Raw genomic sequence first — 16,211 nt, forward strand, 5'->3', positions numbered from 1 at the left:
ATCAAAGTTTTACATACAAATATATAGGGAAAATCTTTAAAAATATTCTTCTTAATAACTACTGGGCCAGGAAAGTACAAATTTAAATGAAAGCTTCCTGACATAGTGCAGATTCAAGTTTCTTAAAATCATAACCCCGGGGGATGGATAGGGCCACAATAGGGGATCAAAGTTTTACATACAAATATATAAAGACAATCTTTAAAAATCTTCTTAAAAACTACTGAGCCAGGAAAATGGAAATTTAAATGAAAGCTTCCTGACAAAGTGCAGGTTCAAATTTGTTAAAATCATGGCCCCCGAGAGTAAGATGAGGTAACAATAGGGGATCAAAGTTTTACATACAAATATATAGGGAAAATCTTGAGAAATCTTTTTCTAAAAAACCACTGGACCAGGAAAGTGGAAATTTGCACTAAAGCTCTATGACATAGTGCAGATTCAAGTTTGTTAAAATCATGACCCCAGGCGTAAGATAAGGCGACAATAGGGAATCAAAGTTTTACATACACATATATAGGGAAAATCTTTAAAAATCTTCTTCTCAAGAACCACTGAGCCAGAAAAGCTGAGATTTACATGAAAGCTTCCTGACATAGTGCAAATTCAAGTTTGTGAAACTCATGACCCCTGGGGTTAAGATGGGGCCACAATAGGGGATCAAAGTTTTACGTAACTAATAAATAGAAAAAATCTTTAAAAATGTTCTCCTTATGAACCATTAGGATAAAGAAGTTTACATTTGCACAAAAGCTTCCTGACAGTGCAGATTGAAGTTTGTAAAAATCATGGTCCCTGGGGGTAAGATGGGGCCACAGTAGGCGATCAAATTTTGCGTTCAAATATATAGGGAAAACATTAAAAATCCTTTTCTTAGAAATCACTGGCCATGGAATTTTACATTTAAATGAAAGCTCCATGACATAGTGCAGATTCAATTTTGTAAACATCATGGTCACTGGGAGTAGGTTGGGGCCACAATAGGGATCAAAGTTTCACATGCCAATAGGAAACGTCTTTGAATATGAGCCAAGGTGACTCAGGTAAGCAATGTGTCCCATGGGCCTCTTGTGTTCATTATGTAAACGTAAAGGAACCTCTTGATATGCATATTATATGTACTTGAAGGAGACATCAAATGTTTGTTTTCTTTATTACGTAAACTAAAAGTAAACGTGTTTAGTTTATTATTCTTGGCACACTTTTTTTTGACTACGGATAACTCAGTTTACCAGATCAAGATATAGGGCCCACGGCGGGTGTGACCGGTCGATAGGAAATGCTTACTCCTCCTAGGCACCTGATCCCACCTCTGGTATATCCAGGGTCCGTGTTTGCTCAACTCTCTATTTTGTATTGCTTGTAGGAGTTATGAGATTGATCACAGTTCGTTATCTTCACCTTTCAAAAAATAAAAGGAGGCACCCGATATGTGTTTTGTTTATTGCACAGATCCAGACAAAGTTTACCTGTGTGGGTTTGCCTAGGCCGTTTTTGTGGGTTGATATTATGTTATATATCAGTGTACAAATAAAATTAAACTATACTAGGCGTTTAACATTTAATAGATTACAACTCATTGTAATTATGAAAACAAGTAAATACTAGGGCTGTCCAAAAAGTTTGTAAACAGAGGCTATTTTTATCGTGTTAGTAACTCACTCGTTCAATCCTCTCCCCACCATCTGTTGCTTGAGGTGACTCTATCTGCAGCTTCTCGAGGCACTGTCTCCGTGGTCAGATCTTCAGGTTCACCTTAGGTCTCCGTTGTTCGGCCTCTGTTCCTTTTTCTCTGGGGTGTCCATCAAAGTGCAATTCCAGACTGCGAGTTTCGGGGCATACATAGAACGTGTGAATTGTCTTTGATGATGTTAGTATCCTGGTTCTACTCAGTAGTTTAAAAGAACGCACTTACAGAATTGTGTTCGGAAGACGTTCAGTTTTCTTTCAATAGCCCAAACTGTCTTCCAGCACTGTGGTCCATACAGGAGGACACTTAGGACATTGATACAGGATACCTTTATCTTGGTATGGATGTTAAGTCCTGTAAATTTCCATACGACCTTCGATATGACAAAAGCTTGGTTTGCTTTGCTGATCCTGGTATTGATGTCCCAGGTATGTAAACTCAACGCCCTCTAGCGGCTTACTGTTGATCCTTGCTGGGCTGCTTTTGTTAGTGGTGTTCACTCGTAAGACCGATGTCTTTTTTATGTTGACCTTAAATACGATTTGCTAGTTGTGGCATTGTGATGTTCTACCTTCTGCTGAATATCTTGGTTTCTGTTACATATTCATCAGCATAATCCAGGTTCTCTAGGATTAAGGTCGGTGTAATCCCTTTATTCTACCTTATAAAATGTACTCCATGACCCAGTCGATTGCCATGAAGAATAGCACGGCGGATAGAATACATCCTTATAGTTCACTCCGGATTGGTATGTATTGCTAAAAGCTTTGTGAGCTGGTTGTTATGCATCACTTGGCACTCAAAGTTCCCATATACGGACTGGATGATACGAACCAGTTTCTGTGGGATGTCGTAGTGACGCAGGGTCTTTCAGATCGACTCTTAACATGACGAATCCTTCTCAAAATCAACAGGATCTAGATACTATATCGGTTCATAAACTTTCCACATCTTCATTTTCTTCTTAAGAACCACTGGACCTCTTTCAATCAAACTTAATAAAAATCATCCATGGGTGAAGGGGATTTAGGTTTGCTCAAATGAAGAACCATATCCCCTTCAAAGGGGAAATAATTACGAAAGAGCAAACATAGGGTCGGGTCATTTATAAATTTTCTCAAGAACCACTGGGTCACAAAAGTTGAAATTTACATGGAAGCTTTCTGACATAGAGCAGATTCAAGTTTGATAAAATAATGCGCTCCTGTTGGATGGAGCTACAATTGAGGATCAAAGTTTTACGTCTCCCTGACATAGTGCAAATTCAAGTTTGATAAAATCATTGCCCCCACGGTAGTGTGGGGCCACGATAGTCGATCAAAGTTTTACATGCGAATCTAAAGGGAAAATCTTTTTAAAAATATTTTTCTCAAGAACCACTGAGTCAGAAAAGTTTAAAATTTGCATGCCAACTTTCTGTTATAGTGCAGATTCAAGTTTGTTAAAAGCATGCTAATATATAGGAAATCAATTCTATAATCTGCTCAAGAACCACTCGGCAAGATAAGCGGAAATTTACATGAACGCTTCATGACATAGTGAGATTTAAGTTTGTAAAAGTCATGCCCCCGGGTTAGGGTGGGGCCGCAATACGGCATTAAAGTGTTAGATGCTGATATATAGGAAAACTGATAATATCTCTTGAACTATATAAGCTAGGGCTTTCATGTTCTTTACAGAAATACCTTTTATGTGACGTCTACATAGGAGTGAAAAATTCTCAATTAAACAATATATGAACAACGACCCTTTCATGTGATGAAATGGTGTGTGATCCTTAACCTGAAAGTTTGACCTGCTTTTAAGAGAAATCTAACATATCCATTGCCCCATGACTTGCTTAAGATGGAACTTTCATATTTTGTAGATATATATGTTATGACAAGGTTTTTCATTTCATACCATGATCTATGGCTTTGTGACCTTGGTCTTATCTAGTACAGCAAAATCAGACCAGTCATATTGGTGTTTATGCATCTCTGTATTATGTGAATTCATTTTAAGTTATGTTGTGATCTTCTGCTGCTAGTTTGCGTCACGATATCGGATGGAAATTTTTCATCGGAATAAAGATTAATATCTTTTCAAGAGCAAGGGGCAATAGGCTGGCACATGTGCCCAACATATTTTTCATATTTCAAACAAATGCAAGGTGAAGATAACGAACAGTGATCAATCTCATAACTCCTATAAGCAATGCAAAATAGATAGATGGGCAAACACGGACCCCTGGACACACCACAGGTGGGATCAGGTGCCTAGGAGGAGTAACCATCCCCTGTTGACCGGTCACAGCCACCGTGAGCCCTATATCCTGATCAGGTAAACGGAGTTATCCGCAGTCAAAATCAGTGTGCCAAGAACGGCTTAACAATCGGTATGAAACACGTCAGACAGCATTTGACCTAATGCGAGGTTGTACTGACGAACTAGATCGTTATAACGACCATAGAATTTGCGAAATGCTGACTTCAATCGAGACTGTTGAAATCCCTGTACCATCAACTTGTTTGTCAGTAGCTTACCTCGATTTAAAAACTTTAATGTTTAGAAGTTTAATATTGCATTGAAATACACGTTTTTGTCTTGTCAATAGTGATCAAATTATCTTATTTTTACATTGGTAACTAAGATATCCCAGATAAAATTCGTCATATTTTCCAGGAAATCATGTATTTCCGTCAAAACAACATTTTCATGATAAAATTTAGATATATCCGCAGCAAAACAACGAGATGAAATTTAAACAGAAGAATAAAAGTTAATATAGAAATCTCTCTTATAAATATCTTTCTGTTGTTTTCACACGGACATCACAAAATTTTAAAAAGTCGTTTTTTTAACACGCGAATTGCCCGGTTCGGTTTTTTCTTTTACAAAACAATGCAAGCAGTTCTAAGCAGACGTCAAGTGTAAACAAAGAATGTGATACAAGCAATGACAAAGAGATCGTCGGAAGTTAGGCCCTAATGATTAAAATCCAATACAGAGAAACTAGTAAGAATACTGAGGATTTAACTTGTATATAAAAATTTAGCAATATATGCAAAATGCACGATACTGCATGCAGAAACGAGGTGTAGATAGTTGACAGTCACCCGCCAAGGTTATACATAGGCCAAGTACTTACGACACGTTATGTGTCATAATGTTAATGTTACATTCCTAGAAGGCCTTTTTAAAGGAAAGATAGATGGATAATACTTACTTGTAAGTTTTATTTTTAGTTAAAGTGTGATATACTACATGTCCATCGTCTGTAGCCTGGCCGCCCTAGCTAATATTCGATCGTACATTTTGTATGTTTATCAAAGTGAATATGACTAAGAAATGTAGAGGTGCGTAAAAAAAAAAAACCGAGTTGTTGGGGCATGTGCGCATGTGGCCTCAGTACTGAGGAATTTAGTCTTATCTATTGTTCTCAATTTTTTCCAATATAATGCTGTGTAGTGGGTTCTAACATATGGAGTTGATTTGTGTGTTATTTTTTGTTTGCTATAAAAGTTATTCACTGTTTCCAGAAATCTGTGATTTTTTGGTGTAAAAATCAGTCGTTTTCCCCCAAAATAAGGAATTTAGGCATATTTATTGTTCATAATTGTTTTCAATGTAATCCTGTATAATGAATTCTAACATGTGGAAATGTTTGTTTTATTATTTCTTGTTTGATATAAAAGTTATTTATTGTTTCCAGAAATCTGTGATGTTTTGTTGTTTTTTCATTAAATTGCCCCAAAATTAAGAAAACATATCAAAATCAATCTAAAAATGGTTGAAATTGATGGCACTAATCCCAATTAATCAGAATAACAGTAAAATATAGTGTTTAACATTGGGCAAATTTTGGCCCTTAATGCCCCTTGTCCTTTGACAACTCAACAATGGCAGCACAAAGGTGACTCAGGTGAGCGATGTGGCCCTGGGACCTCTTGTAAGTGTGTTACCAGCATAAATCCATTACACAAACCTTACTACCCAGCCCAACGTCAAGCCAGATAGGTGTGTCTGTAAATAGGGATCTTCCACTTCTTGAAAAATTCTTGTTGAGTTTCTTAATGACAATATCTTCGTAGTCTTTGGTGATCAGGTCTTCAAACATTCTGTTGGAATCCCCATTGGCACGATTTATGCTCCTTTAATTACTGACCTATTTTGTTATATTCTTACGAGGTAGAATTTATTCTAAAAACTTTATATGAGAGGGAAACAATTGCTGTGGCCTTCAACTCGACATTTAATTACATCGACGGTGATTTATCTATTAACAATAATAATTTTCATTCATAATGTCCATTCCATTTATATCTGTGAACACGAAATATAATATATCACGTCTTTCACACCAGCTGCATACGATCATATTTTATGTTAACAGCAAACAAATAACACCTCAATTTTACGAAGGGATGACTTCAGCTTCTTCATCGTCAACTTCCCAGATTTATGTGGCAATATTCCATTAGCACCTGCATATGCTGTTTATGACTTTCAGACTGATTTGATACATGAGACCATGTTTTGTGTATATTTAGTTTTTTAACTGAGATAGGCATACAGACACATTGACGTTACACGGGTCTCAACATTCTCTTTTTAAAAACAGCACTTTACAAATACAATGGTCGTTATATTGATCTTATTTGCAAATGCAACCTACTATTAGGTAGAAAGCTGCAGGACGTGTTTAATACTAATTAAGGATATGCGGGACGATGATCACGTGATGGTTGCGAATTCATTATAAATTTAGAACCGGACACAGCGTAGTTAAAGCTTCCCGAGAAAAATCACAATGCTGTACAGACACACTATATGACGTCATAATAAAAAAGTACGTCACGACGTTGTATCGAGGGGAAAATGTCATCATATTTTGTCGTAATATGCTACCGCTGTCAAGTGTCATGTGTAAATCTGTTGATTAAATTCTTGTCAAATGATAATTTTGATTTTATTTCATAGTGATTACAAGTCTCCTTTTCATATACATTGCATATATTATATATATGTATAGTATGCGCCACAGTAATTTTGACAGTATAGCCTATAAGTCACCGAAATCGCTCCTAGATGCACATGCAATTTGCGTCTCTAGGCATTTACAAAAAGAAAGTCAACCGTCTGTAAACAATGGCTCGTTGAAGTGTAAGATGATGATCGTTTGTTGATATTTACTATAGTAGTGTGAAACTAGAACTGGACACACATTTCTCCGAATCTTCCTTAGGATTCGTACGAACTATTCAGGTGCTTTTATAATCGATCCTTGTTTGCGAAAAATACCCCCCCCCCCCTTTATGACGACAATCAATCGTTACTTTTGGTCAAATATTAACGTCCATACTAGGAATGTTTAATTTTCGCAAGCAGTTTCATGTAAATATAAGTACGCTTTATCTCTCAAACTATTTCATATTCCAAATTATTTTTACTAACTTTACGAAACACTGCTACGGAAATGGTAACTAATGTAAAAAATATGACACACGTCGGAATGTATGCGAGAAGCAGACGTGTGAAAAAGAAAAATGTGCAAAGTCACAACATATGCGACACATAAATACCTTGAAAAAGTGCATGGAGACGATCGTTGCAACTCGGCTAAAAAAAAAATCATTCAAGCGTCTTAAATAAGAATTCGATAAATAAAGAATGCATATGTGTTTGTGTATTGATCAACCGCTGTTTTGATTTCCCGCCCATAACATGAACGAGACACATTTTTCACTCGACAACTATGATGTATTGGCTCCGTATACTACGTTCTGATTAGACCATAGTCAGTCAAAAACAATTTGCTGAAACTCTCCTTCCGATAATACACGCTCCACACTTCAGGGTATTTCACTGTAAAGCTTGTGGTCGAGTGACTGTAGGACAGAAAGACAGACGAGACTAACACAATGTGTCACCGATCTTTGATTTCGGGGGCATAAAAATACCAATAGTGCTCTACGATTCTGATAGAAATACTGACAATATACTCCCTTTCCTTGATCATTATAGATACATGTATAATCTGCATTACCATGCACATATGCATTGTGTAAATACATTTCTGATAAGGAGGATCTTTTATGAAAGAAAAAAAAAGAATTTTTTTTCACTTTTATCCTAAACACCCATTTATATTTTTAAACCTCGTATCACACAGCCAGAACGCTTAATTTGTGTATAGAAAAGACGTACATGGCCAGAAGGGAAAGAACAAGATAGGACAAGAGGCATTCCTGGCCCCCTCTTCAAAATTACTAATATTACATATAGCTATAGGGTATACCTACTCCTAACAGGAAATTTTTTATTTGGTTACCCAGCAACACACCAAACATAACAATCATTATTTGGATATCAGGTCTATTTCAACAATATTGTGGCCAGTCAAGCTTATGGCAAATTTCGGAATGCTGCCCGAAGAATTGTGCGCGGCACAAATATACAAAGGGCCGATAACTCTAAAAGTTATACTTGTGGAAGGCAGTGGCTGCCAATATACGAACACGCCAGTTATCAAACAGATGATTGTAAATCAATGAAAATTGAATTAATAAATGAACGTTTATATGGATTTAACCTTATCTAAGAAAATATCCAAATGAAATGCATATATCAACAATATCTTCCAATACAACTGAAGCTTATCTAGGCCGTATATTAACAGAATAGTATGACAATTTTTTATTATATAATTAATCCTATCATTTATCATGTAAATATTTTTTGGGTTGCCTTCCCCTTTAAAGTGGAAAATTAAGAGTTACGACACATAACAGTCACTTATATGTGCTTCAACCAAGGAACAGTGTTGTGTACAAACGACAGTAAAATAAACTTTAAACGGTAAAACTTTTATAACCTCCAGGCCAGGCGTTGAATTATGTGATTCAAAATTCTTCAAGTGCGCGATTTAGAATTTAAGCAGTGTTACAATTCTTCAAAAGTTGCACGAGTCACAAAGCTTAAAAGAGTCAACTTTGTGATTAGGTATGAGTTAGGACAGTATTCATTTTAAAAGTGAAACCTCCATCGTAACGCTTTTAAGATGATTTTGAAAAACTTTGAAAAACAAATTAAATTCAATAAACCAAAAGAACTTACCACGTTTGCGACCTTTCGTAGAAGACACCTTCTGCGTTGCTGAAATGAGATCATATTATACTTCAGTCAAATGAAACTTACACGGGGGACGGATTTCTCTCTCTCTCTCTCTCTCTCTCTCTCTCTCTCTCTCTCTCTCTCTCTCTCTCTCTCTCTCTCTACATATATAGGTATCACACCGATAATTATTTTCGTGGATGGTTTCATTAGAAAGAAGAATGATGAAATTTGCTGTTTCAATCACTTATTAATCATCAATTAATTTATAAAAAAAAATTTAAAGTGCTAATTATTTCAAATTTCATGTGAGTGAGATCTTTGGTTTCGTGAAAATCTTAAATTTTCGGTACTATAATGGAATCTGCATCTGGTCAATTTGGTATCCTAGAAGAGCCCATTAATTACGCTTAACAGATTAAACCAAGTTGATACTCACGGGTGATTAGTGTTTCAGATAATGATCCCTAATATGTCAGGGGTTGTGCGTATTTAGCCTTTCTTCAAAGCAGGGGTAACACATTAAGAAGACTAAGTACATGCACTGGTTCAAACAAATAAATAAGACTAAAGTCTGGCTGGATAATATGACGTTTTAAAACGTGTACACAAATCATTCAGAAATCATCCATGTAACTGTTCATTACAAGAAATTCAAGCTAAAACATTTCATAAATTTTGGTTCTAAAGAAGATGTAGGCCAAATATCAAGGACGCTAAGTATAGTGACGCTGAATTGCAAGTGTTCAAAATGCTCAAAACGGTAAGAATATTTAGTGACAAACTTAATATGCAGGACAGAACACAAATTTTTGGTCAACGCTTTAGAAGCCGGCAACAGAATTATGGCCTACGCCGTCAGAGCCTTCATATCCTTCGATGTTCATATGAGTGACCTTGACTAGCATTTACCATGAATTATCTGAATTCCTCTTTAGGACATAAAATTAAAAATAAAATTAAATTTCTAAACTCTACGCAGAAATACTAAATTTCTTAATTGGGTTAATTTACAATAAGGACATTGAATCAAGAAGTCATAGAGTTATGCATAATGCTAATGAATGTTAAGGAAAGTCCATCTAACGGTTTCGCAAGACAGGAGGAGGGGGGGGGGGTTATTGTGCAATATGCGTATTGTAAAATCGATGTGAAATTTTGATACGTCTTCTGGATGTGTTAAATGTTAAAACCGCCGGTGTATGCTATGTAGATGGGTGTTTATATAAATATTTACGATTTTCTAGCTATATAAGGCAAAAAATACGTTGTTGATACGTATTTAGATGTAATTGAAATTTCGCATTGTGTATTGCGTCATGTTTTTGAATGACTTATTAAAACACCGTTTTGTTTTTCAAACCTCGTGTTTTGATATCCAGTGCTGATTTTGAATTGATGTAAAACTTGTACGGTACCAAGTTTGATGCACCAGATGCGCATTTCTACAAATAATGTCTCTTCAGTGATGCTCAACGGAAATGTTTGAAATCCGAAATAACAATGAAGTTTTAGAGCTATTATAGCCAAAAACAGCGTGCCAAAAAAAGTAGAGTCAAATTCGTCTAAGGATAAGAGCTATGGATGAGGGAGATAATCCTTAATTTTGAAATTATAATGAAAAGGGAAAGGACTGCGAAAAACGGGAAATTATGAAATTCACAACTTCCTTCAAGGTATCACACCGGTAATTATTTTCACTATATATTACTATAGAGGAAAAAAACACATTAAAAATCAGTTTACAGAATCGATGCCGAATAACGCAGTCGGAAACGTTCTATGTTACTGTAACGTATTTACATTCAATTCTGGGATCGTACCTGGTCAATTCCAGGGTTTGGGGTATTCAACAATAGCTAATTTAAACTAATTGGTATGATTTTAGTGGACTGCCAAAATATACAAATATGTCCTAACCTTATCGAGGTAAATTATAATCAAACAGAGAATCACTATATCAATCAGAGGCAAGCAACGATAACTGGTAGTGCTAACTTAACAAAATGTAGAGCCCAGTCGCCCTCGTATTACCCCATATACTGTAGGACGCCTTATTCAGGACGGACAGTATATGTGGTAGCCCTTCAACCACTACACTCACTGTAGGATGCCTTATTCAGGACGGACAATGAGTATAGCGGCCTGAACGACGGTCTGTTCAGCCAATGCGGACGACACCAAAGAAAACAAACTATGGCTAGCCTCTTTACTGGAGACTTCTGATGGCTTTCCAAATTCACTCTCTAACTGTAAGAACAGGCGAGGAATTGTTTACTATGAATACTTGATTATTACACATAATCTTGTCCTCTCAACTTGGCTGGGTCTTCTATCTGAATGACACTGACGACTGCGGAGTCTCGGTATTTATACACAAATAATATCACGTGATGTAAAGTGACTAATTGAGAACTCCGCATGGTCGTACCTCAAATATCCGGAATCATTACACTACCCATGCCTCCGATGACGTGCGTCCCGCATGTACAACTTGGAAACTAAACAATTCTTCTATTTTAGATAAAGGTTTAATAAAAGACAGAACGAACAATTTACAAAGAATTCCTTTCTTCTTCTTCTTCTTTTTTTTTTAACAACTATATATTCACTATCTACCGTTATACACAACCAAAAAGTCAGCAGAATTCTGTTTTCTCTTCAACTATTTCTTCAATGTAAATATCACCCTCACGGAACCTCTTGATCCGCTTAGACGAGATAGATTTCTGACAAGCCTCTGTCTGGATAACTTTCTCTTACAACTTTCACATCTTGTGTCTTGTTTATTTTCCATTTCTGGATTACCAGTGGGATGAGGAATTTTGACTTTAGGAACGAAAGGTCTGCTGGGTGCTGTCTGTTTCCGGATTACTCTTCCCTCCAGCAAATCTTCATTAGTAGATGGTTCATCTTTCTTCGGTTGAGACTCATGCGACTCCCCTTCATTATCGCTACTGTCAGAGGAGACACAACCAATAATATCCCCATAATCTTGCTTCAGCCACTCTTCCTCTGGCTTTTCTGCTTCTTCCTCTACACTTTTACTACTGGTTGACTCTTTGCTCTTATCAGATTTTCCATCCAGTTTGATGGGTTCCTCGATAAGGCCAGGGTGGCTTCTTCTTTCATGTCTCTTGACATTGATCTCCTTATTGCTGGAGTAGGTACAGTAAGTGCAGTTAAATGTTCTCATAGCACACTGCAGAACATGACTTTTATATTCTTCTCCTGACCTTGCCACAAACGTACACATAGGGCATCTACGACAATTCGCTGGAGTAACTTTCGTCTTCGCCATCTACAATAAGTGAACAAAGCATATATTACATGTTTAAACTATTTTCTATATACTGTAATCAAAGTATCATTACATGTCAGTCTCATAATCATGCATCCAGATAGGTGGTTTACGGGTTCTGCTTGGGCGACTAATGTTTGTGGGCCTAGTATCAGAATGGATATCATCATAGCTTGCATGATGATCAGAATCAGATCTATCTATAACATCAGGATCATCCATTATATCATCAGCTTGACCATGTGGGATGCCATCACTTTCGCCTGATAGAACTTGTATACGCTTTTTACGCATTCTATCAACATGAATTACTTGATCTGAACCTCGTGGACCACAATTTACAAGGTATGTCAAATCTGACATCTTATTCATAACCTTGTAGGGGCCCTGCCAAAACCTGGTTAATTTAGGTGATGTCCCAGGTTTTCTTCTTGGAAAATAAACATACACCTCCTCGCCAAGTTCAAACTTTTTCCACATCAATTTTCGATCATGATAATGTTTTTGTATGGCCATTGACTGGTTCATCTTTTCCCTAACAAATGAATGGGCCTTTTCAAGACGTTCCTGTAACTCCCATACCCATTTATTGCTAGGTGTGTCCTTTATTTGAGGTGGCATCTCATACTGGAGATCCAAAGGAGTAGCAACCTCTCTTCCAAACATCATCATGTTTGGTGTCAATCCAGTAGTTTCATGCACTGAACTTCGGTAGGCCATCACAATGTAAGGTAAATGGACATCCCAGTCTGTATGGTGATCGTTTACAAATGCACTGAGCATTGTTGTGAGTGTTCTGTTAAAACGCTCTACCATCCCGTCAGACTGGGGATGGTAAGGGGTAGTGTGCGTTTTCTGGATGTCTAGTAATTTACACATTTCTTTGAAGAGACTACTTTCATACTGTGGTCCTTGGTCAGAATGTACTACAGCAGGTACTCCAAACCTTGCTATAACCTCCTCAACAATCTTTGCTGCGACTGTTGCCGCTTCCATATTAGGTATTGCAAAACATTCAGTCCATTTTGTGAAGTAATCTGCAACCACCAAGATATATCGATTACCACTGGTGGTCATAGGTAGCTCTCCAAGAAGGTCAGTGGCAATCCTTTCAAATGGATAGCCAGAATACACCAACTTCATTGGGGCCTTGTTGGCTGGGGTAGGTGCTTTCTGCCTAGTACATACTTCACAACCAGCAATGTAGGAATGTACATCTCTTTGCAGACCAGGCCAATAATAAGACTGACGAATTCGAGCAAGTGTTTTGTGAATACCAAGATGGCCTGCAGACCTACAATCATGATAGTGCTTTAGCACAGTTCTTCTTTCACTACTGGGTACAATGGCTTGTAGTATGTCCTGCTTTGTCACTAAATCTGTCCATTTCCTGTATAGGACTTCTTCCTTAACAACAAGCTGGTCCCACTGGGCGTAAAGAGATTTCACTGTGACCGATTCTGATGATACAACTTCTTTATTTGGCCTACTTTTGGTTGCTATCCAAGTTTTTACTTTTGATATGTCTTTGTCATCATTCTGTAAGCATTTCAAGGGCTTTTGCTGGAACAATTGGTCATCTACTTTAGCACTGCAGATACTCATATGGTCAACAACAAAATGGTCCACTTTACACTGTCTACAAGGTGAGCGACTAAGGCCGTCCGTATTGCCATGCAGTCTTCCTGGCCGATGTTCAATTGTAAAGTCAAACGTAGACAGAACACCCATCCATCGAGCAAGTTGTCCCTCAGGATCTTTAAAGTTCATCAGCCATCTTAACGAACTATGATCTGTTCGTAATGTAAATTGACGGCCATACAGATAATGCCGAAAGTATTTTACAAAATGTACTGCAGCCAATAATTCCTTCCTAGTTACACAATACTTTCTTTCTGATTTTGTTAGACTCCTGCTTGCAAAAGCAATAGGCCGCTCTACACCGTCTTGCATCTGTGACAACACTGCGCCAATAGCAAAACTACTGGCATCAGTGTCTAAGATAAACCTCTCATTGACATCTGGATGGGCCAGTACTGGTGAGGTTGACAATTGTTTACGAAGTAGATCAAATGCTTCTTGACATTTGACACTCCAAATAAAATGTGCTCCTTTCTTTGTTAGATCATGCAGTGGCTTGGCGATTAATGCAAAGTTTGCCACAAAACGCCTGTAGTAGCTACAGAATCCTAGGAATGACCTGAGCTCTGTTATATTAGAAGGTACTTCCCATTTCTGTACAGCTTTTATTTTATCTGGACTTGTTGATATCCCCTTTTGGGACACAATGTGCCCCAAGTATTCTACTTCTGTAGAAAACAATGTACATTTTCTGGCTTTTAACTTAAGCCCAGCGGCTACTAAACAGTCAAACACTAGAGTAAGATTTTTAATCATATCATCTACAGTTTCCCCAACTACAATGATATCATCAAGGTATACAAGGCAGATTTACCATTGCAGACCTCTTAGGACCGTTTCCATTAATCGCTCAAAAGTCGCCGGGGCATTGCAAAGTCCAAACGGCATGACTTTAAAGTTGTAAAGGCCCTTTCTGGTTGCAAATGCTGTCCTTTCTCTGTCATGGGAGGCTACTTCCACTTGCCAATACCCAGAATTTAGATCTAATGTTGAAAAATATTTCTTTCCTGATAGCTGGTCAAGGGAATCGTCTATTCTTGGTAGTGGATATGCATCTTTAATGGTTACATTATTAAACTTCCTGTAGTCGACGCAAAACTTTGTGGTCCCATCCTTCTTTTTTACTAACACTACTGGGGATGACCATGGACTTGTACATTCCTCTATGATTTCCCTTTTAAGCATATCATCAACATGAAGGTCTGTCTCCTCTTGCACATGAATGGGCATGCGCCTTGGAGGCTGTTTAATTGGTGTGGCTGTTCCAGTGTTAATGGTATGCTGAGTAACTTTAGTTTGGCCTAAATCAGCATCTGAGGCAGCAAACAGGTGGGAATACTTCAATAACATATTTTTAACAGCATTAGCATTGTCTGCAGTCAGTCTTGCTAATGATCTTGCATACAAATCTTTGAGATGGTCTGGCAATTTTCTGTTATTCTTCTGTAATAAGTCTGTCTTATCATAGATATTCTCAACGGCCGACAAAGTAGCTACAAATGGTCCCTTATAAAAAGTTTGTGACTCTGCAGATGGATTCATTAGTCTTACAGGAGCTATTTTGTTGCCTTCTATTAAAGTTCTGGCCACTAATCCTCTATCAGATTCTAAAAAGCGGTCAGATGGTTCCACGATACCAAGGAGTGGAACCTTTTCGAAGACAGGAGGTATAACATTGCCCATTGTTATAATTTCACTGTAAGGTGGGACACTTACATTCTCAGATAAGGTGATCCTACAACAGCCTATCTTCCCCTGAAGAGCAAGTTTTACTTGCTTGCCTTTAATAACCATAGACTCAGGAGTTTGGTAAATCAATTAAGCACTCATTTTTGGTCATAAAATCAAGACCGAGTATTCCATCAACACCAGTGTCTGCTACCGCAAATGTTTGGCCAAATGTTAAGCCTGATATTGTAAGGGAAATTAAAAGAGATCCCTCTACTTTCATGGCAGTACTATCCACCATTAGGATGGGTTTGCTAACTTCAGCAAGTGTTGGGTGTGGATCATTAAGAACAGAATGTAGTATATCTGGTGAAATGATACTGGGAGTTGCACCAGTATCTACAAGTAGTTTAACCCTATAACCATTAATGATTGTATGAACAAATATTCCTGCTTCGCCAGCCTTTCTACTAATGCCTGTCCTATTTGCTGTGTTATCGTTTTCCTTATCATCATTCCGATGTTCATGTTTTACAGCTGCGGGCTTGTGCCTTGAGTTGGTATTTGGCTTGCCTTGTATTGCATTCTGATACTTGAAACAGTTCTTCTTAACATGACTTTTCCTTTTGCAGTAATGGCAGGTCACACCTGCAGAGGGGAGTTTTGTAGAGCTTTGTTTCTCTATTCCCATCTTCATAGATTGCATCTCCTTTTTGATATCCTGGACTGCTTTCAGGAGATAAGCAATAGTATCTCCTTGGTCCTGCTTTTCCTCTGGTTTCATCTCCCTCAGATAACCTTTGCTCTCAGTAAAAC

This window comes from Ostrea edulis, chromosome 7 (assembly GCF_947568905.1).
Source record: "Ostrea edulis chromosome 7, xbOstEdul1.1, whole genome shotgun sequence".
NCBI classification, from domain to species: Eukaryota; Metazoa; Mollusca; class Bivalvia; order Ostreida; family Ostreidae; genus Ostrea; species Ostrea edulis.